The 25,907-nt window shown below is 43.0% G+C and overlaps 1 protein-coding gene across 2 annotated transcripts in view; it reads left to right on the top strand.

The window, feature by feature from the left end:
- Positions 1-25,907, top strand: part of LOC124721299 (excitatory amino acid transporter 1) — a 700,822-nt gene that overhangs the window by 496,410 nt on the left and 178,505 nt on the right. The gene's annotated exons all lie outside the window — the stretch shown is intronic.

Here is a 25,907-nt window from a genome sequence, read left to right as displayed (position 1 = left end):
CATTTCTTCTGATATTTGTAGGAGTGTACAGTGTTGTGGACAGACAGACAACAGATTTACTTTAAGGACGTACAACTGTCTGCTACACTTGCATGCACACAGACAATGGTAATAAAGCTACTTCTCGGAGAAGAATTTATTAACTACTTTGTAAGCGATCTGTGGTGTCTTTTTATAACCCATTGAATAGTAAAGCTTCTGTTTGAATGGAAGATCGTAATTCCTGTATGAGACACCACTGTCGTAGTGGGAGGTTGGACAGGATGAGTTGTTCTAATAATTAACTGTAACATTCTTCTTGATAATTACTATTTTTGTCCATGCGGCAAGGTAAATGTTACCCTCGACTGTCAATACAATGCCGTTTCATTTCATGCTTAATTGGTTCTAGGAAATGTTTATGATACTGAAGTTCGAATATACTAGGTGATGGAGTACCTTTCCTGCACTGAATATTCCTGTATTGTCTCCTCAACGAAGAATGGTAATTCTGTTTCCATCCTGATGCTCTGGGAAATCTTTTGGTTGTATGTGGTCCGTAGTTGAGATGAATAACAGAAAATTCGTTAGATTCCTAGTAGTTTGAGATTCTCGTCAGACTTGTACGTAGCTATTGCCTCTGCACGAAAAAATTAAACTTAGTACGATTTAAAGTTTGTATACTGTCGCTCTGATAGGTCTACAGACACTAATACACGTATCAGGAGATTACCAGTGAAAAATTAAAGCAATATGAAAAGAAGCCAAGTTTTGTGGTATATTTACCGTCAGAGCTGTGCAGCATTTATCTTTCTTTTGGTCTGCTAACAAGCTTGAGTCTAGACGACGCAATGAAAGATTAATCTACTTGCTTATTATAGTCTTCGAAAAAGAATCAAATAGATTCCCTGAAAACATGTAACCTTAGTCCATTTATTGCTTATAACGTCTTCTATTCTGGGTTCCCAGTTTTATCATTGAAAAGTTCCCTTCCTGATGCAATTTCTTATTGTTCTAATTTCAGTTGATAACCAATATCTCCCAGTAACAAACTTTTGTATTTTTGCTCCATACTGTGAGAGAGAGCTATAATTATAGATAAGATGCGGTCGTTTTTTCGATTGATCATCACGTTTTTCATGTATATAAAATTCGAATATACTACTTCTTCCACTAATTTCAGTTTTGATCTTTAACTATTATTTTCTGGGCACTAATTTGGTTACATATTACTTCCCAGTTATATTCTTCTTAGTTTTGAAACACGAGCATTGCCCCTTAAAAAATTTTCTTTATCAAACCACTCCAAGAATTCTGTGTCCTGTTATCGTGCAAGTTTTCGGCACCAAATATTTCTTTATGTTTAAGTTCCATTTGAAACTACAGAGCTTCTCATCAGTTAATCTTTCAATATATAAACAAACATGCTGAATTACAGACAACCCCTTTAACAGTAGAAATACGTTTCTAGAAATAGTACAGACGTTTAGGTATGAGTTAATACGCAATGAATGCATCTTAGGAGATTTTACTCCAGTTTAGTTTCCAAAGGATAAATAGTAAATGTACAAACAACAACAAAAAAACAACAGATATAAATGATGAGTTAGTAACTGTAGCAAAGATAAAGGTAGTAGGGCCAGACTTCACGTCATCGCTGTTATCATTCAAATATATCTCAAAATTGCAGACATGGAGTAAGTGGTAGTAGAACACACACGCTTACGCTTTATGAAGAAATTTTGCGTGTTAAGCTACGACACTGTGAAACACTGAAAAACAAGCATGGGTCCGACGTTTGGACCCTCTTTGCAGCTGCTCTCGTCAAGGTCACTAAACTAAAACACACAAGGATTTTATCCGAATTGACACATACGTATAAGTTTTCTCTTTACATGCTGAAATTTGTTTGCATGAAGAAATTTGAGAAGACATTGAGTTTTGCTAATCAGTATCGTCCCATACCTGTAATTATTTCTGCTACACTCTTAATTTGAAACACTAAAACCTAAAGGTTCATAAAAAATTATGTTGATGTAGTTATTTTCAACCTGAAGATAAAGCTTGAAAGTCCTCTAGCGCTAAAAGTTTCACCACAGGGGTTCGGTTGGCAATGCGTCGAAATCAGCTTAACTTAGTGTTATACTGAAATCCTCTTCGAAGAGTCCTGTTGCTAAATGGGCCGAGTAAACACTGTTACAGCTGACTTTTTCACTAATGCAAACGATACGTTTTGCTGCGCCGCCCCCCCCCCCCCCCCACACACACACACACACACACACACACACACACACACACACACAACACACACACACACACACACTCACACACAGACAGAGAGAGACAGAGAGAGAGAGAGAGAGAAGTAAGTCTTTGGAAATCTTCGTCGACTAGAAACTGCAGTGAACATACTATGCTTCACTCCTCCTCCTGCTACTCCTATCCTGAAGCTGACCTGATTGACGAAGATAAGGACATTGTTTACATACATGAGAGCTTGTTAGCATTTTGTAGGTAGCTTGTTCTTGATTCTTTAGGAGGTCACGTGAGAAGTGGGTCACCATTCCAATACAAGATTTTTAATTAAAATAATTTTAAATGACACACGTGGAAAAGTCGAAATGTAGAATTCAACAACGAAGTCTTCTTGGTGCATCGCTTTTCACTGTAAGCTCTATGGAGAACGTCAAAAGCCTGTTTACATCTCGGGGTCTTTTAAACAATATCACGTCTGTAAGAATACGACAGATGCTTCGTAGATATTCTCATTGTTGAATGTTAATTAGGTGAAACGATTGTGTTAAACATGACGAATCAAAATTCGAGCAAGGGACACCACAATGCGATTCCTTGCATGATAGTATTGCAGATATAGATCTACCAAAATTTTGTTCCATGCACATTTTCAGTGCAAAATGGACGCCAAAGGAAGGCAATATGGCAACGCTGTAATATTATGTGCGACGAGTGTCGCCATTTAGTACACCTTAGCTGCACTGCATAGTTAGTGCAATGCGTAAAGTGTTGCGTTAGAATTTTAGAGTTTGAGCCTGGATCTAAATGCATTTTTTTACTTTCTAATTTTAAACGGCGTGATATGTTACCTGAGTTATTAATCGTTGTACAGAAATTAAACCAGGTCTTACACAAAACACATGCAATAATTTAATACTAACACAGAAATTAGAGTTCAGTCGTTCTTATTATCCCACTTTTAAAGACATGTTTTGACTTCAAGCGTTCACTCTGTTCTGTTTCACACAATAACCCCCTCCCCCCCCCCATGCTTTTCTGGGCCATTTACATGCTTTCACTAGAAGTTTAAATAAACTATTACAACTGAACCCACTTACTGAATGCAGTAAGTATTTTTAACATCTCCACATTGATAAGTTTTGTAGCTATTTCTGTCCTACGAGGCACAATTTATTTTTCAAATGACTATTACTCTTCAAAAATATTTATGACGTGTCTCATCAATTATTGTTATATTAAGGTTAAAAAACTGTAGTTTTGTAGGATATGCATAGTATTCTACAACATTATTCACAGATTAAAATAAAAATGAAAAAATACACCTACACCTGAAATAAAACTCTGCAACTCTAGTGTTCTAACACAAAACTTTACGCACTGCACAACACAGAACTGAATGAAGACAATTGTACATGTTATTAAAGAGTGGCCAAATTGCCTTTCTTTGTCTTCCATTTTTTACTGAAGATACGAACGGTACGTAATTTTCGTAGACATATTTTTATCCTGTTATCATGCTGTGGCGTCAGAGTGTACGGATTTTGGCGCACCCTGTATATCATATGAACGATAGTGGCAAAACAATCAAATCCGAAGTACAGGCTACTAAAATTTGCAATATCTTCGAGGCAGAACGAGCTGAAGAGCATACTACGTGGTTGTATTAGTTTTCTTTCATTTACATTAAACACTGTCACATTTATTGGATTCCTGAACGAAACAGAGATCTATACCACTTCTGCAGAATTCCCTCAGGACGGGATGGTGCACTGATATTCTGGCGAATGACCCTTCGGCTGCGTAACGTTTTGTATGGTAGTGAAATAACTGAAATGTTGATATTTGTTTCATAAGTCCCTGGTTACTCTTGGCCTAGCTCAAAATAGATTACAAATATCTTTAACGACTCATAGTCATTTGAGATGAAAGAGTTAGACACCTCTCCATGCATAGTGCTTCGTTTCTGTGACGTCTGTTTTGACGAGAGCCTGAAGTCCTCTGTCTCTCGGTTGTGGTTTAAACTGAAACATTTCTATAGATGAAGTTAGTCTTGGAGAAATTAAACTCTAGAAATAAATAAGATACCTTTCATTTCAGATGACCTGATAACTGCGCTGCAAGGACTGAATGTCAGAAATTATTGCAGCAAACCACCTATTAAGGATAAAATCTTCTAGGATGATCAGCCGAGTGGTGACGTCATCTTGTGTAACGTTTCAATGAGTTTCGTACCCATTATCTGAAGGCGACATCTTCGTGTACTAAACTCATTGAAACGTTGTCCGCCCCTGGAAGCTGAGTGGTCAGTGCGACAGAATGTCAGTCCTAGGGGGCCCGGGTTCGATTCCCGGCTGGGTCGGAGATTTTCTCCGCTCACGGACTGGGTGTTGTGTTGTCCTAATCATCATCATTTCATCCCCATCGACGAGCAAGTCCCCGAGGTGACGTCAAATCGAAAGACTTGCACCTGGCGAACGGTCTACCCGATGGGAGGGCTTAGTCACACGACATTTATTACTATTTATTGAAACTTGCGACAAGAGAAGATTTTGTCATTGGAACACGCCGAAGAAGCCTGCAATCACATAAAACTACCCATTAAAATTTCATCATAGTTCACAGGAACTATTACACCAATCCCAACCCCATATTTCGATGTTATGGGACTAAAATTTTTAAATCTGCGAAATTGCATATATTTGATGCGTAGTACCAAGGAAAAGACAGAAAATGGTGTACAGGTCACAAATGTGTCTGAAGAAGTGTAGTTAGTTTCTATGGTGACCTGAACACTGTTTTCTCTTAAGTACGAGGGTTACCTGGAAAGTAATGGACAACATCTTTTTTCTCAGTCGAAAATACTGCTATGACTGCGAAACGACATATATGTATTATTTGAAGTGAGCGCGCCAAGTTTCCATCACTTCCGACAGATAGGGTAGCTGCGGAGCAGTCTCAAAATGGCGTCTGTAGGTGGTATACGTTACAAGCAACGTGCCGTCATTGAATTTGTCACTGCAGAGAAAGGAACTGGCGAACATTCACAGACGCTTGTGCAAAGTCTGTGGAGCATCTGCTGTCGACAGAAGTACAGTTAGTCGCTGGGCACGGAGGGTGAGGTCATCATCAGAAGGTGGTTCGGCGGAGCTCCGTGATTTACAGGGATCGGGGAGACCATCCGCCCTGACCTAGCTCCGTCGGATTTCCATATGTTTGGGCCATTAAAGGAAGTCATTCGTGGAGGAAATTTTGAGGATGATGACATGATTCACACAGTGAAGCTCTGGCTCCGCCACCAGGCCAAGGATTGGTACTGTCAGGGCATAAACACCCTTGTTTCACTCTGGAGGAAGGCCAGAGAACGGGATGGAGATTACGTGGAAAAATAGGGTGTGTAGATGAAACACCATTCTTTCGTGTGTGTAATTCTCATTATGTCTAATAATGAATTTTTGAAGGAAAAAAATGCAGTGCATTACTTTCTGGGCAATCCTCCTATTTGAGATTACAGAAAAAACACAATTTGGCCGAAATGTCATAAAATCGTAATCAAATGAGCAGTGTGTGAAGCATATAACGTGAGTTCGCATTTAACTGTGATATGATGTGTCATTGCGATCCACATAATTGATGTTTACAATATACGGAGCGAATAAATGGATTTTAGGTAGTGCAATACCTATTACATGGATGGCTATGATGATGAGACTTCCCGAAACCGGTTTATTGGTAATTGTGAACTATTTACTCACATAAACATTTAAACTGGATTGAAGAAACCATGAAAATGAAGTAAAACCAAATAGGTACATACTACTATTAAATTTTGACTTGGATAAACGCCTTATTTTAAGAAATAAGCTGTTGTATTGAAACTTCAAAAAAATGGTTCAAATGCCTCTGAGCACTATGGGACTTAACATCTTTGGTCATCAGCCCCCTAGAACTTAGAACTACTTAAACCTAACTAACTTAAGGACACCACACAACACCCAGTCATCACGAGGCAGAGAAAATCCCTGACCCCGCCGGGAATCGAACCCGGGAACCCGGGCGTGGGAAGCGAGAACGCTACCGCACGACCACGAGCTGCGGACTTAAAATGTGTGCCCCGACTCGGTCTCGAACCCGGGTTCATTGAAACTTCGTTACAGATTAAAACTGTATACCAGAACGGGACTCGAACTCAGAAACTTTGTCTTTTGCGGGCAAGTGCTAAACCTGGGTTCGAGTCACGGTCCGGAACACAGTTTTAATCTGATTGTAAGTTTCATATTAGCGCACCCAATAGCTCATTAATGTGCTAGAGAACCAGTCTACAATTACATTTCAGAAAGCTTTCTTCGCCCATTTGGGACAGTCGTTTTGCGTATCAGATGCATCGTTTGTTTACTCAGGAAACTTCTACATTGGCCTCGAAAGACGTAGTGGACATCGATTCAGAGCTTCCAATTTCGGGAAAACCCAAGAGAGACATGTACAATCGTACATGGGACCACGTCAGTAGCCAGAAACGGTATGCACTAGACTGTAGTTAAGCTCGAGTTCTCATAGAAAACCTTACACGGATCGCAAATATAGGAACTATACGAATGAGATGTTCAACTTTTTTTTCCCTCCAATTCTGCGAATGCTGTGTGTATGCGAGATCGCGTTAAGCCTCATGTGAACTCCAGACAGCCTTCCTCGAACAGAAAATTGATATATATACAGTGATATAGACTGTTCAATTCAATACAATCTGATTGTGTCTTCTTTGTGGACCAGAGCGGCGGCGTTCGTTTGAGCTGACCTGCATCACGTTTTGACAACTGCAGGGCGGCTCGCTCTTACATCATGCCGTCTCTGCTCCAAACAACAGTGTCAGGATGTCATCGTTAATCAGCCGCGTCTCCTCTTACATATGGAATTGCTCGAGTGGTGATATTCAGGCTAGAGTTACGCAGCTAACGTTGCTTAACCGGCGAATATTCATTTTAATTTAGCGTGAATGAGGCTACGCACTTTATCTCACTGTGCTCATTAGCGACTTAGTAAAGGGGGAGAAAAAGTGGAACGGATGAATTTCATTGCCTTTTGGACTAAGCCAATTGACTGCTTTTTTCTTCTTTTATGGGCACACTACAACATGATTCGGGTTTGTTTTCGCAAAAGCCCCAGGCAGAGTAGTTAAGTATTCTTGCCTTCGGGTACTTGGTGCAAAAAAACAAAAAAAAGTAAGCGTTTTTTCAATTAATATTTCCAGACATTGTATCTTTTTAATTACCCTCTGTATCTGTTTAATTTCCCTCGTTTTATTTACCTTATTTCTTGACGCATCGGTACCTAGCTACACTGGAAATAATGGAGTACTACGCCCAACGTAGCGTTGTTGATACTCATGTGTATACATTTAATTTTCAATTCATGGTCATTCTACTGTACACAAGGTGAGTCACGTACGACGTAAAACCCCTTTCATTTCTTGAACTCTTCGAGGTAATGAAACGAGGTTTTCTACAAATGATAATATGTTAAGGGGCACGTACTTCGTTATGTGATAAAGTGTCGTAACTCTTTTATCGTTATAGATTTTGAAGCAAATGAGATTTTTGAAATAGAATGATGTACTTTTTAACGGCATCTGAAAGCTCTTGAAAAGAAGAATGTAGTGATATAATGCTTGTTAATGTTAGTTGAAACTCTTCGTAAAAGAATCCCAGAAGTGTTCCAAATTTGGGAAGCAGTGTGGCCAGAGACAGCTATTGCGCTATAAACCCAGACAAGCGTGCATTTTCAGCTGCCCAGTATGCATGTTACGTAAATTTACATAACCGTCGTTCATAAACGACGTTATACGCAGCAAGTTAGGCGTACACTACTAAGATAAAACTACATTTCCCATACGACATAGATACGGGGTCAGCTACGATTTCTGTATATGGAGCTACGGCATGTGGTAGCTTATGGAGCTCAGGAAAACAGATTCAAATGTGGGTACGTTTCCAGGTTTCTTTTAGGAAAAACTTGTTTCATTAGACAGTTTCCGATTTAAGCCCTCCCGTCACTTTTTACTTGTCCCCGAAACAGAAACGTCACTCATTCATACTTCATTATGATAAACAGCCCTATTCAAGGGAAAAAGGAGAGTACTAGATCAACTTCTCTACTCAGAACAAGAGACTTCTCGCCACCTCTGGCGGATCCGCCGCTCCTGACATTTAGTCATCAATTCCGCATTACAAAGGAATGCCTGGATACTTTTGGTGAGATAGTGTTCTCGTGTACAAATGATGAGGGAAGTAAGAATGGTTGTAGTAGGTAAACAGATACCGTTAACCAATCGGTTTGAGCTAATGTCCGTATTCTAACTCTGAATGACGCTCTAAACAACCACAAAAACAAAAATTACTTTTATTACTACCACTACTACTACTACTACTACTACTACTAATAATAATAATAATAATAATGAGTCAAATAAAACTAGCTCGGGAGTTGCGCCCCAAAATCATATTTTAACGTTATCAATTACTGTTTAATCTTCTGCTGTTGTCAGATGCATAATGGTGGCGTATTCCGTCTGCGTAAATTAAAAGCCAGGGAGCCAAATGTTCTCTCAGAATTTCATTTAGAAAGCATCAACAGAAAATTGTACGGCAAAAGATGCAGGTCCTTTTTTGCGATATTCTGACCCAAAGATTTTTCATTTCCCACTTGTACAGTAAATCGGCAGAACGATTTTGTCGAAATTTCCTGGAATGTATTTCGACGTTCTTGTTCATTCAGGACAGTTTTTGATGACGTGTCTGTCGTTTGGATTACATTTCCCAGGATTTCCGGATCACACTTTTCGGAACACTACTTCCAGCAACATCCCCCCTACCACCACCACCACCACCATCACCACCACCACCACCACAACAACAACAACAACAACCACCACTGCAGCTTGTGCCGTTGGATGACGAGACAATAACCCTACTTTTGTGAGCTCTTCGTAGGAAAAGTAACAGGTAAGAGGAACGGGGGCAAAGGAGCACAAACACTGCAAATCATATAACTTTATAGAGATACTTTCCTTAAATCAAATTTGATATTAAACCGAATAGAAGACGATTGTCTTAACCACGATGTCGCTTCCCCTGTTTGCAGTATGCAGTATGCAGGCACAATCAATAATTTTAGAATTCGTTTATTTACGTTAAATTACCTTTGCTATCTGTTTACAAAATATTTTTATAGCTTCTTTCCTGAATCTGGTTAAATCCATTACACCACCACAGCAGTTGTTTATGGTAAGATTGCCCAAAAGAGGCGAATAGTCGCATAATTTGTACATCTTCTTCCCAGTGTCTTAAACTACATAATACATTTCAAATGCTTCCACAGAATAAAAGCGTTATAGTATAACCTGCCTCCCGTAGTCGAGTTCGCTAATGTGCCCTACTTCGTTACGTCTGGATGCAGAGGGAGTACTTATCGTGTAAGGAATTCTCAATTCAAGAAGAAGGAGAGGTACTTTCTGATCACATGGTTTACAATTCAAAAATTTTCGTCTCAAAATGGGAGCATGTAACACTTTCGCCACTGTGTCATCAAAAATCTCAAAGAGGCTCCTTCGATGCTCTGCAGTACAAGTGACCGTCAGTGAGCTACCATCGGGCTTCAAGATCGCTTTATCTCACCTCATCACCATCTCATTCTTTACAAATGGTTCAAATGGCTCTGAGCCCTATGGGACTTAACTTCTGAGGTCATCATTCCCCTAGAAATTAGAACTAATTAAACCTAACTAACATAAGGACATCACACAAATCCATGCCCGAGGCAGGATTCCAACCTGTGACCGTAGCGGTCGCGCGGTTCCAGACTGTAGCGCCTAGAACCGCTCGGCCACACCGGCCGGCGCATTCTTTACATTACACTCTCGTGGCATTCATCAGTCGCCGACACTCACATTGCATTTATTCACACAGTTCAGGTTATAACGGCTGGTTCTTCTTTCTTTTGCAATCTTTTGGCCGTTTAGCCGTGGTTTAGTTGATCATCTTGTGCCTAACGAGCCTTCTACAGTGAGGGACAATGAGCTTTTTTGGAGACGAATGAATAGATTCTGCGATGTTTACTGCTTCAAAATACGAAAACTTGGAGCTCTTTACAGGTATAGATAGTGTAAATAGCACAACCGTTTATTCATAACCGCACTACGGTCAAAGTGTCGTGGGGTATCGTGTCATCATCCGAACATTGTCGATGATGACCGAGTCGCGTCGAAGAGAGCGCTGGATCACGAGTGGCGGATGAGTTATTGCTGTTTGTGTCATGTGACGCTAAGCTCAACAACTCATTTAATTTCAGTCTTCATTTTCTGTTTAAAGTTACTATGATTTTTTTCTCGTAATTTGTAGAATGTGCAGAACACCCGTCCAACTGTACTACTATATTGTGACTGCTCTGTGCTGCCAGATTCGCGATGCATTTTCCTGTAACCTGAGTCGTGTGCGCCGCTGTGGTTTTCCGTCGCCTGTGACTTGCACTTTTCAGGGACACATTCGATCACGTAAGATATCGTGGGGATTAACAGTAAAGATCAGCAGCATTTCCTCAATCCCTTCAGTGAGTTGTCTGAATGTCTGCAGTTAAATATGTTATGGAAATAATTCGCTGTGTGTACTCGTAACTTGTCCGTGAAACAAAAATCAAAAACATAGAGTATTCCGTCTCTGCTATCTAGACACAATACGCGGAAATACGCTGCGACGGAAGGCAGAGGGAAAAATCATTTCACTTGTCAAATTCTGTGGATTCGGTGTAATGTCGCTGGCCGCTACCTGCTGAAGCAGAGATCTCAGTGTCGAGTTCCGCCTCGGGCACCAAAAATGGTTCAAATGGCTCTAAGCACTATGGGACTTAACATCTGTGGTCATCAGTCCCCTAGAACTTAGAACTACTTAAACCTAACTAACCTGAGGACATCACACAAATCCATGCCCGAGGCAGGATTCGAACCTGCGACCGTAGCAGTCGCGCGGTTCCGGACTGAGCGCCTAGAATCGCTCGGCCACCGCGGCCGGCGAACCAAACCGGGTTTAAATGTGCGACACACACATTTCTGAAAGATTGATAAAACGCGCCGCACTCCAGATCGCCGCCATTCTTCTACCATGGTCATCCGAGGTAATGCAGAACCACAACTCACCATGAACACAATGTGACGCCATTCATCAGCAGTGCACGCTTCCCGGCCACGGCACCACTCCAAACGCAGCTCACGCATGAGACGGTAATTCCATAATCTGGCTGCAGGACGACGCGTAATGTTTCAGGCAGTCCATTACTTGTTCTCGGATGAAAAGCGCAGATTTTGAAGGAGTTAAGATGTGCTCGGTGCACAATACGGCGATCCCCCCCCCCCCCTCCCCCGCTTGTTGTGGTTAGACGTGGTCGAGCGGAGACTGGACGAAGAGTGTACCTGATACCACGTTCTCATGCAACCTAACATCCGGTTTTAGGCGCTTCAGTCTGGAACCGCGCGGCTGCTGCGGTCGCAGGTTCGAATCCTGCCTCGGGCATGGATGTATGTGATGTCCTTAATTTAGTTAGCTTTAGGTAGTTCTAAGTTCTAGGGGACTGATGACCTCAGATGTTAAGTCCCATAGTGCTCAGAGCCATTTTTTGCCAACATCTGACCATCGTCACATCTGAATTCTTCAAAAATCATAAAATCACGCGATTTGAGCAGCCGGTGAAATGGAGACCTAAAATGAGGCCTCTTCCAACCTTGTTACGTGCTGGTAACGCTGCCTCACAAGAGTACACGGCTTCTGGGTGTCCTTCACAATAATCTGGCGCTGTTCGCGCCCCCTTATATGCTGTACCGGGTCTAGTAAGAACACTAAACGTTATAACTTCCAATGTTCTAATGCACTCCGTTGGCCGTTCTAGATGTTTTAGAGAATTGCAACTCTAATCATTTACATGTCCTGCATTGGTGTGCACGTGCACGAATTTACATCGATATCCGACCATATCCTCTCTGTGCTTCGATTAAAATGGAGACTTGTATCCATCTAGTGAGTTGATGGTATGATCAAGTTTCCAGTCGAATGTCAGTGTTGAGCTTGATCTCGAGATCCTTGGTTCGCTGTCAGCAGTAACTTGATTGTAAATAAACGTGTGCCGTAGCCCTGCCATGAGACAAATGTACTCTGGATATAATAAGTACTTCGTTAATAGAGAATTAATGTTTCATTCAACAGCGGAATGTGCGTTTCTGTGAAACCTCCTGGTAAACTGAAACAGCGTGCGGGATCGGGTCCCGAACCGGGACTCTTGTTATTGGCGAGAAACGCTGTTATTGGCCGAACTATCCAGGCAATACTAACTATCCGTCTCGTAACTTGAGTCCTCTCAGTACCTCTGCACTACGTTCTGAACTTTGCTGAATCTCTTTTCTCTCACAATCAGTTCGCAGGAGATTCTTGCAGAATTGCAGCTGTGAAGGATAGATGGGATCCGTGCTTGAATAGCCCACATCGCTATCAGAATGGCATGAGCGCAGGTTCAAGTTCTGGTCCGGCAGACAGTTTTAATATTTCAGGAAATTTTACTACATTTCTGTCCTTCGTGAAGATTTAAAACTGATTTGTAAGTCCATCCTTATTGGCAGCGTGATTGTTAATCACGTACTGAATCAAATCAAAGAAGTGACTTTGCACCCCAAAAGTGCTTTGAGAAAAGCACAGTTTGAGACTCAGAATGGGAGTGTTAACAACTGTTCAGTATCGAAATGAGATTTGCACAAACAGTCGATACTCGGTTATTGTTTTATGTGGCCAGAGAACCAGGGGTGATGGTCTCGGGTGCAATTTCTTTCAAAGTGGGAGCCCTTTGGTAGTCATCAGCGGCACCATTACGGAACAGCGGTAAGTCGACGATACTATGCCCCGTTTTGTTGCAATTGATGGCAAGCCATCCTGGGTTTAAAGTTCAGCAAGATAATGCCCGCCCGCACACGGAGTGAGTTTCTACTGCTTGTCTTCGCGCTGGCCAAATCCCACGTAGGCCGTACGTTTGGAGGATTGTGGGCAGGGTCCTCCAAACCTGCTCGGGATTTTGTCGATGTAACGCTCCAGTTGGACAGAGTTTGGCACGATATCCCTCGGGAGCACACCCAACAACTCCATAAAACAATGCCAAGCTGAATAACTGCTCAGTTTGTGAAGCTCTTTCTCTTGAATATACCATTAAATTTTTCTGGAATTGTGATCACTGCTTTGTCTATACATGTACATCATATCTACTGATTTCCATCCAGTTCGGGTAATTCCTTCGTAGTGCGTCATCGCTTTTCTCTCTTTTTTTAAAGAGTGTATGAATGTGTTAGGATGACTTTCTACATCTACATCTACATCCATACTCCGCAAGCGACCTGGCGGTGTGTGGCGGAGGGTAATTTGAGTACCTCTATCGGTTTTCCCTTCTATTCCAGTCTCGTATTGTTCGTGGAATGAAAGATTGTTGGTATGCCTCTGTGTGGGCTCTAATCTCTCTGATTTTATCCTCATGGTCTCTTCGCGAGATATACTTAGGAGGGAGCAATATACTGCTTGACTCCTCGGTGAAGGTATGTTCTCGAAACTTCAGCAAAAGCTCGTACCGAGCTACTGAGCGTCTCTCCTGCAAAGCCTTCCACTGGAGTTTATCCATCATCTCCGTAAAGCTTTCGCGATTACTAAATGATCCTGTAACGAAGCGCGCTGCTCTCCGTTGGATCTTCTCGGATCCCACACTGATGAGCAATATTCAAGCAGTGGGCGAGCAAGTGTACTGTAACATACTTCCTTTGCTTTCGGATTGCATTTCCTTAGGATTCTTCCAATGAATCTCACTCTGGCATCTGCTTTACCGACGATGAACTTTATATGATCATTCCATTTGAAATCACTCCTAATGCCTACTCCCAGATAATTTATGGAATTAATTGCTTCCAGTTGCTGACCTGCTATATTGTAGCTAAATGATAAAGGATCTTTCTTTCTGTGTACTCGCAGCACATTACACTTGTCTACATTGAGATTCAGTTGCCATTCCCTGCACCATGCGTCAATTCGTTGCAGTTCATCCTGAATTTCAGTACAATTTTACATTGTTACAACCTCTCGATATACCACAGCATCATCCGCAAAAAGCCTCAGTGAAAAAATGGCTCTGAGCACTATGGGACTTAACTTCTGAGGTCATCAGTGCCCTAGAACTTAGAACTACTTAAACCTAACTAACCTAAGGACATCACACACATCCATGCCCGAGGCAGGATTCGAAACTGCGACCGTAGCAGTCGCGCGGTTCCGGACTGAGCGCCTAGAACCGCTAGACCACCGCGGCCGACAGCCTCAGTGAATTTCCGGTGTTATCCACAAGGTCATTTATATATAATTCGAATAGCAACGGTCCTACGACACTCCCCTGCGGCACACCTGAAACCACTCTTACTTCGGAAGACTTCTCTCCATTGAGAATGACGTGCTGCGATCTGTTATCTAGGAACTCCTGAAGGTATTTGTCTGGAGTTAGCCTTGCACGGAAGGCAAACGTGGACGGTATGCAGTTGAGATTAGAAGAGAATAGGAGATTCTGAAATGTGGTGGTACAGAAGAGTGCAGAAGATTTGATGGGTGGACAGAGTACTGAATCGAATTGTGGAAAAAGAATCTTATAGCCATGATGACTAAATGAAGGGAATGTTTCATTGGTCAAATCTTTGGTTATGGTGGGAAGTTTGGGGGAGGTGGTAAAAATTTAAGAGGAGAGAAAGGCTTGACTACAGACAGCAGGCTGAAATGGATGTAGGCTGCATTAGGTATGCAGAGAAGACAACTCTTGCACAGAATAGACGAGCGTGGAGAGAGGTAACAAGCCTATGGACTGAAGACCATGACAACAATATGACTTTTATATGTGCATCGTAAATTTCCAGTGCTCTCTCTTCACTCTTCCTTATATTTGTAGTAGCGCCGTGCTGCATAGATCGGTGGTCCTCGTAGCCTGGCAGCGTGCTTCCTTGCAGCGGCGCCCTGTCCGTCCGCAGCCGGGCGGCACCTCGCGCTACCGCAGGTCCTCTCTGCCTCCTGTAATAGTGACTGACGTTTTCCGTTGTTTTCCAATTCGCTCCATAGCGACTGCTGCGAGCTCAACAAATTTGTCGGCCGATACCTTGCGGCGTGCAGATTCCAGGCTGCGACTGGTATGGGTAGGTAGGGTGAGGGGCTTCTACACACTGGAAACGCCAGGCTTCAACCCACCTACATATTCGGGTTCCAGTTTCTCGTCGTCTTAAGTCGCTGCTAACAGCGAGAGGATGGTTCCTGTAACAAACGCTTAAGCTACAGCCAGAGTATTACAATCGACTGTGGCCGCAGCAGCTAACTGTCTGTACAATGATATGAATAAGCCATCTTTTGTTCTGCTATCAGTTACCATGTTCATTTGTTATTAGCTGAACACCCGGTGTTGGCTCTGAGCATATGGGACTTAACTTCTGAGGTCATCAGTCCGCTAGAACTTAGAACTACTTAAAACTAACCAACCTAAGGACATCACACACATCCATGCCCGAGGCAGGATTCGAACCTGCGACCGTAGCGGTCGCGCGGTTCCAGACTGTAGCGCCTAGAACCGCTCGGCCACGCCGACCGGCCCCCGGTGTTGCAGGGTATGTATTTCTTTCCATCTTCTATTAGTCCATCTCCTCCTCCCCTCTATCTCTCTGTCCATCTCCTCCATCCTCTCTCCCTGTCCACCTATTGCAACCCCCCCCCCCTCTCCGTCTGTCTCCTCTTCTCCCCTTTCTCTGTTCATCACCTTCTCCCCATCTCGCTGTTCACCACCATCTCTCTCCTCTCTCTGTCCATCTCCCCCTCTTCCCTTTTTCTCTTCGTATCCTCCTCCACTCCCTTTCTGTCCATCTCCTCCCCACAATTTGTATCCATCTCTTCCATCCCTCTCTCTGTCTCTTCTTCCTCCTCTCGACTTCTTTTCCCCGTTATCACCCCACTCCAATATGAGGCTAGTGGTTGTTACCCCCACAGTATTTCTTTCCAGATCACAACTAACTTTCTATCTTTCTTTCGCTTACGCCGTAGTCCCACAGCGATCTCAGGGTCGGCGTGGTTACAACGGATTTGGCAGTGTTAGTGTTAGGGATGGGCGGATGCCCTTCCTGCCGCCACCCTGTACCCCCCAGAACGGAATCAGTGTACCCCAACTGTCTGCGTCTAGAGTAAATCGTGAAATAGTGCGGACGTGTTTCAAATGTCTTGCGATGCGGGGAACTGAGGCGGAACGTGGGGACCAGCCCGGTATTCACCTAGCGGGATGTGGAAAACCGCCTAAAAACCACATCCAGGCTGGGCGGCACACCGGCCCTCGTCGTTAATCCGCCATACGGATTCGATCCGGGGCCGGCGCGCCTACCCGAGTCCAGGAAGCAGCGCGTTAGCGCGCTCGGCTACCGTGGCGGGTCCCAGATCACAACAAACGTTCGTACCCAATTTGGCTGAAATCATTTCAGGGGTTCCGGAGGAGCGTTTTTATCCCTAGGCTTTCCCCGCTTATTGCACATACATTTAACATATTCCACATGTACGTATACACGCATTTCACAAGTATCTCTACGAATTTCGTTCTGTAAATTCAATGTCACGAAGCCCATTCTTAATGACGTCGTATCTCCTGAACTGAGTCGTACAATGATGCCATTTTGCTGGTATATTCAGTGGTACGTGCGAATACTGTCTGCAAAGGGTGTCGGAGTATTCGCGCCTCGTGGGCTACATTGTCTTCTCACCCTCTCCACTTTGATAGGTCGGTGGTTCCTACCCACAGCTGTTCTTTCCAGGCAATTAGTGACTTGTGTTCAAAGTTTCGTTGAAATCGGTCCAGTTGTTTAGGAGACGAGTATAAAAAATAAAATAAAATAAAACTTACGTATAGCCATTTTTATAATATGTATGATTGTAGTTTAATACAGCGATATGCGTTTTTTCAGCATGTTTTCGTAGCCATCAGAGGTTTCTGTTAAGTGCTTACGAAACTAGAAAGTTGTTGCTACAATGTAAAATTAACTAATTCATTATTTACGGAATGCTCGTATGTCTACCGTAATCTTGATACAGTCGCCAATTATGAGGAAATTGTTTGTTTGAGGAGTTTTGTTCTTGGTGTTGTTCCGTTGGGCTGCATTTTGCTGTTTATTGCCTGTGTTGGCGCTTAAAGATATTTTGTCAGTTCCAGCATCAACAAGATTAAGCTCAATATGCTGGCCGGGGTGGCCGAGCGGTTCTAGGCGCTACAGTCTGGAACCGCGCGAGCGCTACGGTCGCAGGTTCGAATCCTGCCTCGGGCATGGATGTGTGTAATGCCCTTAGGTTAGTTAGGTTTAAGTAGTTCTAAGTTCTAGGGGACTGATGACCGTAGATGTTAAGTCTCATAGTGCTCAGAGCCATTTGAACTATTTTTGAAGTCAATCACTTCGAACATGGTAAACAGGGGGCATATTGGACTAAATACCATAAATTTGGTTATCGTAATATTGTATAGGTTATGTCATGAAGGAGGTAAGGGGTGAACGGGAGAGGACGTAAGGAATGTGCAGTGTGAGAGGTGTAGGGGAAAGAGAAACAGATAAAATTTGGCAGGAAAAGTCAAAGATGAAACGTTGGTGATAGGGATGGGGAGATTGTCAACAAGATTAATAAATTATGCATCAATAGTGGATCCAGTAATAGGCACGATGAAGCACCTTATATCAATTTCATAAACAGTTAAAGGAATTGCCTTTCCTAAGCTCTGTTTAATCACTGAGTAAATTACCCGCTATTCTTTTCACGTGACTGCAGATTTCTGCCTCTTCTAACATATTCATCAGCGGAGCCTTAGGCGTAATAGGCAAACCTTCAAGAGTATTCCCAATGTCTCGTATCGTATTCTTATTCTGAATGAGGTTGTTACCAAAAGTGTATTTTTATTTAGCTCTCCCTGCAGTATGTTCTTTGAAAACCAGATATTGTTAGTAAACTATCAAATAGTTATTTTTATATCATTTCAGTAATTTTTGTTTTCATATACATGCAACAAAAAACTTGATCAGAGAAGAATGCTAGGAAGGCGTAGTAAAATATATAAATAATGTGACTAGTAGCAGGACAAAACGGATAATCTAGACTATTAGCGATACAGCACCGAATATATTAGGAGGGCGCTGAAGGAAGGGGAATAGGTTTCTGCTTTATCTAACGGATCCTCTTAACAAATGCTTACAGTGATGTATTTAAAACATATACTTGTGTCACCGTATGGGGATTTGAAACCCAACAACACGTTAAGCACTCGAATCCCATTCGAGAGGAGTGGGATCGATTGCCAGTCAGATCATCCTGATTTGGGTTTTACGTGGTTTGCCTAAGTCGTCTCAGGTAAATCTCAGCGTGGTCCCTCTGCAGCAGGTTTCTTGTCAGATCTGCTTCAAGCTGAGTCCGTCGTTTTTAATGGATGCTAAACTCAGTCTTTCCATCCTTGCACCGTAATACTTCCGACTAAGATTCCAATGGCCTTAATTCAACTGGACGGAAATGAATGAGAAATGGTCTCTCTCTCTCTCTCTCTCTCTCTCTCTCTCTCTCTCTCTCTCTCTCTCTCCCTCTCTCTCCATCCCCTATGACATCTTCGTCGTCGGGGCGTTGAAAATGCACGATACAAAAAAAAAAAAAACGGAATACATCTTCGCATTGTCATTCCGTTAAGACAGAGACTCCACACTGAATGTGAATATTTATTTCATAAAATAGTGAATGTCAACAGCACTTACTTCGTAGGTCATGTAAGATGTTCACTGAGAGTACGCAACCATATTATGATAGGGTAATAATCTACCACATGCTTACCAGATGTCTAGAAATTACGGAACGTTGTTCAGTAATATTCTAGCGATATATTATTTACATAATAAACTGTTACCACAAAGAATGGTATATACTGAATACATCGTACCTTGGGAAGATTTTACAACTTCAGTTCATCAGAATTATGTGTACCCCACACCCGTGCTGAAGATCTCGAAAGAAGAGCACTAAATTACTGTAGAAAATTTTCTTTCTGAAAATTTCCATGCTGTTTCCCGCGTGACGTGTTACCTAATAACTATGTGCTCGACTAGTCTGGAAACACATTTACTATGAACCTAGGTAGGGAGAGAAGAAGTGAAAACCTTGTCTGCTATTCAATTCTGGTGACGCTCGCATACAGATTTCGACCTACGTTTGAACCTACAGAGACCTGTATTGCTCTTTAAGCTAAAGTCCCCTGTGAACTGGCTCTGTGGATCTAGGGAACGTAAGAAGTCAATTGAAGAGCACCACATTACGGTTCTGTAAAGCAACTGTGCAGGTTTTACATCCTTACTGCTATCACGATTCTTTATATTTAAATTGAATACAACACAACGTCATCCATACGGACACCAACACAGACTGCGTAGACCTAGCGTACCACAGATCAGCGATTAAGTGTTGAACTGTTTCGTACAATGATGATAAAATCAGTTGTGACTAATTTGACTTTAAATATGTATTCATAATCTTTTTTTAGACATTCACGTTGGTCCTAACGTTAAAATGTGCATTTTTGCATTTTTTATCAGATTTTGACATTGACCTCCACATGTAGATGAAGCAGTAGGATACCGTTGAAGGACAAGCAGAACGCGACGCAGTGGTAGTCTTGCCGTTGCCAGGACTTCAAATAGACTTGAGTTGTGATACGCCCGTGCGCCACGAACGGCGCTACGGATGACGAACGATTTATAGTTTCAGAGATGAAAACCACAGTGACTATAAATTAGTTTTACTTGGCGCGCATTTAGTTGAAATGCGTCCAAAGCGCTTGGCAGCTTCCGCCTTAAGATACTTGCAGCGTGATTGCATAAGTAGTGAGTAGTGAGTAACAGACGGCGTGGAAAACCCTATATACAAAGATATCACACAGATATACTCTTGTCACGTAGGACCGGCTGAATGTTACGAATGTAATACGGAAATAGACATCTTCGGCAGCTTATATTTTCGGATACCCTGCTACTAGATTGACCGTAAACGCGTGTTTTTGTACCGGCTTTCAAAACATTACTCTTTGTGCCAAATCCTAGTCTAATACACACGTCAAAAATGTTTTACACCACCCCGGTTCCCAGAAATCCCGAAGATGGACGTTCACTGTGGATGTTGTATCACATACACAGCCCCTTCGACTATTCAGAGATGTCACTAAACCCGCCTGAAGATCTAAACAACCATGCATGAGCAGCGCCTATTAGGCGGAGGGGGTCCGACAGCCGATGAGTTCCAGTCATTCCACCAGGAAGGAGGTACACGGCTCGTGTTGTCTGTCGCTCAACCATGCCTAGACGTTCAATATCGCGGTTCGATCGCGTCCGAATTTTTACATTGTGCCAGGAAGGACTCTCAACAAGGGAAGTGTCTCGACGTCTCGGAGTGAACCAAAGCGATGTTCGGACATGAAGGAGATACAATGAGACAGGAACTGTCAATGACATGCCTCGCTCTGACCGCCCAAGGGCTACTACTGCAGTGGATGAGCGCTACCTACAGGTTATGGCTCGGAGGAACCCTGACAGCAACGCCACCATGTTGAATGATGCTTTTCATGCAGCCACAAGACGTCGTGTTACCACTCAAACTGTGCGCAATAGGCTGCATAATTGGCAACTTCGCTCCTGACGTCCACGGCTAGGTCCATTTTTGCAACCACGGCAACAAGCAGCACGGTTCAGATGGGGCCAACAACATGCCGAATGAACCGCTCAGGACTGGCATGATGAGTGTCGCATATGCTTTCGACCAGACAATCGTCGGAGACGTGTTTGGAGGCAACCCGGTCAGGCTCAACGCCTTAGACACAACGTCCACGGAGTTTACCAAGGTGGAGGTTCCCTGCTATTTTGGGGTGGCATTATGTGGGGCCAACATAGGCTGCTGGTGGTCATGGAAGGCGCCTTAACGGCTGTTCGATACATGAATGCCATCCTCCGACCGATAGTGCGACCATATCGGCGTGGCATTCGTCTTCATGGACGACAATTCCCGCCCCAATCGTGCACATCTTGTGAATGACTTCCTTCAGGATAACAACATCGTTCGACTACAGCGGCCAGCATGTTCTCCAGACATGAACCCTATCAAACATGCCTGGGATAGATTGAAAAGGGCTGTTAATGGACGACGTGACCCACCATCCACTCTGAGGGATCTACGCTCAATCGCCGTTGAGGAGTGGGACAATCTGGACCAAAGTGCCTTGATGAACTTGTGAATAGTATGCCACGACGAATACAGGCATGCATCAATGCAAGAGGACGTGCTATTTGGTATTGGAGTTACCGGTGTGTACAGCAATCTGAACCACAACCTCTGAAGGTCTTTTTCTATGGTGGTACGACACGTAATGTGTGGTTTTCATGAGCAGTAAAAAGGGCGGAAATGATGTTTATGTTGATCTCTATTCCAATTTTCTGTGCAGGTTCCAAAACTCTAGAAGCCGAGGTGAAGGAAAGCCTTTTTGATGTGTGTATATCAGACAGAAAACTGTGCTACTGACGACAGCGTTGTAGTCTTACACAAAATAGCCGCTTACCCTAGGAAGCTAGAACAAAATTAGTACAATTTTGAGCATTTGTTACGCTGTCGTCAGATCAATAACCTGCCAGAATAGTCGCATAGTGTGATGAAAATGGCACGATTCAGAGTCAATTTCAGAATACAAATAGATTTGACTAGCGTATACTCCTATAATACGAGTTACACATAATAGTACTGGACGTTTTGTTTGTAATTTCTAACACAGCGGTCACCATTTATTTGCCTTCTGTTTTCTAAGTTTTTACTGGCAATCCTCAGTTATTTTAACGGTTCAGGTTATTGTGCGTATACAGACCTGCGGGTTAGAGTGTGCTTGTTATTCTTGATATTCCACACGAGCTGTAATTCAATGTGGTATTCACACTTGACGTGTCTATTTGCAGCCAGATTCTCCAGTTCCCTGTCAGCTGAATGACTCCCGACTGGTATACGAGAGTACCAGTTTTTCGCTGGGATTGGCCGTTGGATCGACTGTTAATTCCCAGGAAATTATGTTTCGATCCAACTCTCCAAGTAACAGACATACGACATCACCTATTGCAACAGTGTTTTTCTTGAACTTGCCTTCCGTAGACAGCGATGTGCCGCAGGCCAACCGACGTGGCATGGCAACTGTCGTGAAACGTACCGTGCCATGCGTGTTACTCGACGCCAGAAGTGATTCGGCGTTAATAACGTGGCACACTTGCGTATTGGGAAGATGGTTTTAAGGCTTTAGTCAACTTAATTAACCGTAATCAACAGGAGTCTAAAAGACTTTATGGATATATTCATACTAGCACGGAAACGTGAGCGAACGTGGTACTTCTAAATTGCTTAAAGAGCAAGATTTCAGTTATTTTACAACATGAGCAAGGAGACTTCAGATTTATTGTTTGGAAACATTGAACCATTATTATCGGAACCGTTTACCATCCTGAGAGTCTCAGTGCACGCAAAGTCATTTGTGCAGCACATTGTAGACCACTCCGTGGATAACTCACATCAAAACCCAGTAAACCAACAAAGACGCACAAACAATGCTTGAAGCTGAGAAATCGGCTCAGTAAATTCATTCATAGCCCAAGTGATCCATTATCTTGGCAGAACAAAGACTGTGAAGCTAGATACCGAGACGATGTGATGTCATGTTACGCCCCATGAATTCAGTGAAAAATTTGTAGACATATTTTTAGAGAGAGCCACGTTAACATGACACCCTGCAAATCTGTAAAAATATTTGCAGGCATGTTTTAAGGGGACCTGTCCCCCATTACGTAATTCTGTTTACTTCTATTCTCTCTCTCTTCTACACACAAATTATATGAATTTCAATTACTTTACCTGTCTCTGTTATTACACTTGATATTTTTTCCACTTTTTATCTTGGGCGTTCGTGTTGGTGTATTCAGTACTGCTGTGATTCTAAATACATAAATATTTGTACACATGACCAACAAAATGAATACCGAACTCACGATCGTCTATCAAAGCAGGAACCTTCGTAAACTATCACTAGCACCGACGTAACGTGTTGACGCATTCGTGTGGCACTGACTGTGGCCTGCCACACGACTCAATTACGTCTTTAGAATTATATATTAATACCTTCAGCTGCTGACGGGCGTTGATATATATCAACGGGGACAAGTGAAAATGTGTGCCCCGATCGGAACTCGAACTCGGGATCTCCTGCTTACATGGCAGACGCTCTATCCATTTTTTCTTTATTTTATCGCAACCCGAGGCCTGGCCACGATGTCTCTTCCCTCCTATCCTGGGGATGTGGTACAAAGGATGCAGTTGGTGTATTATAGTGAATGTTTTGTTATTTTATTTATTTTAATTTTTATTTTTTTAATTTTTTTAACAGTAAGTAACTTAAAACCAGTAAGTAACTTAAAACCAATAAGTAACTTAAAACCAGTAAGTAACTTAAAACCAGTAAGTACACTCGTTGCGTGGAGTTGGGGACACACATAGCTAAAATATGCTTATAGTTGTAGCAAAAGGCATAAAGAAAAAGAGCAAAGTGCGGGGCTAAGGAAGCCATGAAACAAAACCTAAGGGTGGAATTCATACCACCATTAACCGGTGCTACATCCTGCACCGGATGGGAAACAAAAACTGCAAAGACCTTTTCGCACCGGGGACAAAAAGAGAAAATGGGGCAAATACTTCTATAGAGTGCGAGGGTTCACGACGAAACTCTCCATCTGCTGTATTATCCAGGTATGACTTCCCGTAATGACCAAGGTAGATCCCACGTTGTACCGTGTAGTGTTCTATCATCGTCTTGTAATTTTAGTTTCTCTTACCTGTGACGTTCCAGCTACGTGGAGGGTCGAGGAACGCACTCCACATATAATTGGAAAAATATTTTCGATTCTTTGGGTTACGGAGGATCTTGCAATGTCGTTCCTGCAAATAGTTCGAAAAGTCTAAAGTGCCCTTAATGCCGTCTTGAAACAAATAATGCACGGCATGTCCACGAAGCCTCGTTATGGCATTAGTTTTCGTGCGTGGGTAATACGTCTCATCCGGGAATAAGATAGTATTGGGGTCGATATGATTCGGCGTTACTCGAAGGAAATATGCTGATATTTGCCTCACTAAGTGCCACACTGCCGTAGACTCGCCACAGCTAAGACGGTGTTCATCGTTCTCTCGAACGCCACAGCTCGTGCACGTGGATGAGTCTACCATATGGATCGCATGTAGCCTTGATCTGGTCACCTGTTTACCGTTGACAGTGATATACCACATCGCCGTGACGTCAGTGTCCAGTGTTACGTGGTGAATTGTCCTCCACACTCCTCTCCACGACGTTATCGAGTCGTCCGCCTTGCAGGATCCGATAAACCGTCTTTGCCGTCGCCAGTTGAGTCGCTGGTAAGGCAAGTCGAACGTAACTGAGTTCGAGGTACAAGACATCGATGTAGAAGACATCTGAGCCACTGAGGGCACAGAGGATAGTGCGACTGCAGGGACTGTCTCCCGCGAGACCCACATTCTCACGCTATCTGTCAACACACTACATCGTAGTGTTCCTACCCAACACGCTCATTACTCGTGGAAGACATTCTTACCAAGTTCCATAAGAGTTCGCGTAATATGTGTGCATCCGCACAGAAGAGGAAGGTCATGGCCGGTATTTCCAGAACTACATACTTATATGGATATAGTGTCTGTTCTTTCGGACATGTTGGGTAGGGCACTAAGAATGTAGTGTGTGGACGTATAAGGTGAGAATGTGGGTCTCGCGGGAGGCGTGCGCGAGATAGTCCCTGCAGTCGCACTATCCTCTGTGCCCTCGGTGGCTCAGATGGGTAGAGCGTCTGCCATGTAAGTAGGAGATCCCAGGTTCGATTGCCGGTCGGGGCACACATTTTCACCTGTCCCCGTTGATATATATCAATGCCCGTCAGCAGCTGAAGGTATTAATATATAATTCTAATTTCGTTCTCGACGGCTGCAGGTCATTAGTGGTGTCTGTTCTTTTGGACATGTCCGAAAGAACAGACACCATATCCATATAAGTATACGAATACGTCTGGTCAGTACGGTAGGGGCTGCTCAATTAGACTGTGTTATGTCCTATCTGCAGTAGTCTTGTAGACATCAGCGCTTAAAGATTAATGCCCTGTTCCTAGACTGAAGGAAGGCATGTGACACTCCCACACTGCTCTTTAGCGAAAAAAATATTATTACCGAGTATCGGACCACATCATGCTGAGAGGACTCAACACGTCACTCTTGATGGAACAAAATCGACAGATGTAAAGGTAATTTCAGGTATACCACAGGGTATTGTGATAAGTGCATTACGGTATATAATACTTATAAATGATCTAGTGGAAACATCGACAGCTCCATAAGGCTGATTGCAGGTTATGTGGTTGTCTAGAAGAAAACAGTAACGCTAGAAGACTGTAACAGTTTGCAAAAGGACCTGCACAGAACTGGCACTTGGCTCTGAACGTAAATGAATGTAAAAAG

Source organism: Schistocerca piceifrons, chromosome X (genome assembly GCF_021461385.2).
Source record: "Schistocerca piceifrons isolate TAMUIC-IGC-003096 chromosome X, iqSchPice1.1, whole genome shotgun sequence".
Taxonomy (NCBI): domain Eukaryota; kingdom Metazoa; phylum Arthropoda; class Insecta; order Orthoptera; family Acrididae; genus Schistocerca; species Schistocerca piceifrons.
This window is presented reverse-complemented; position numbering and strand designations above follow the sequence as displayed.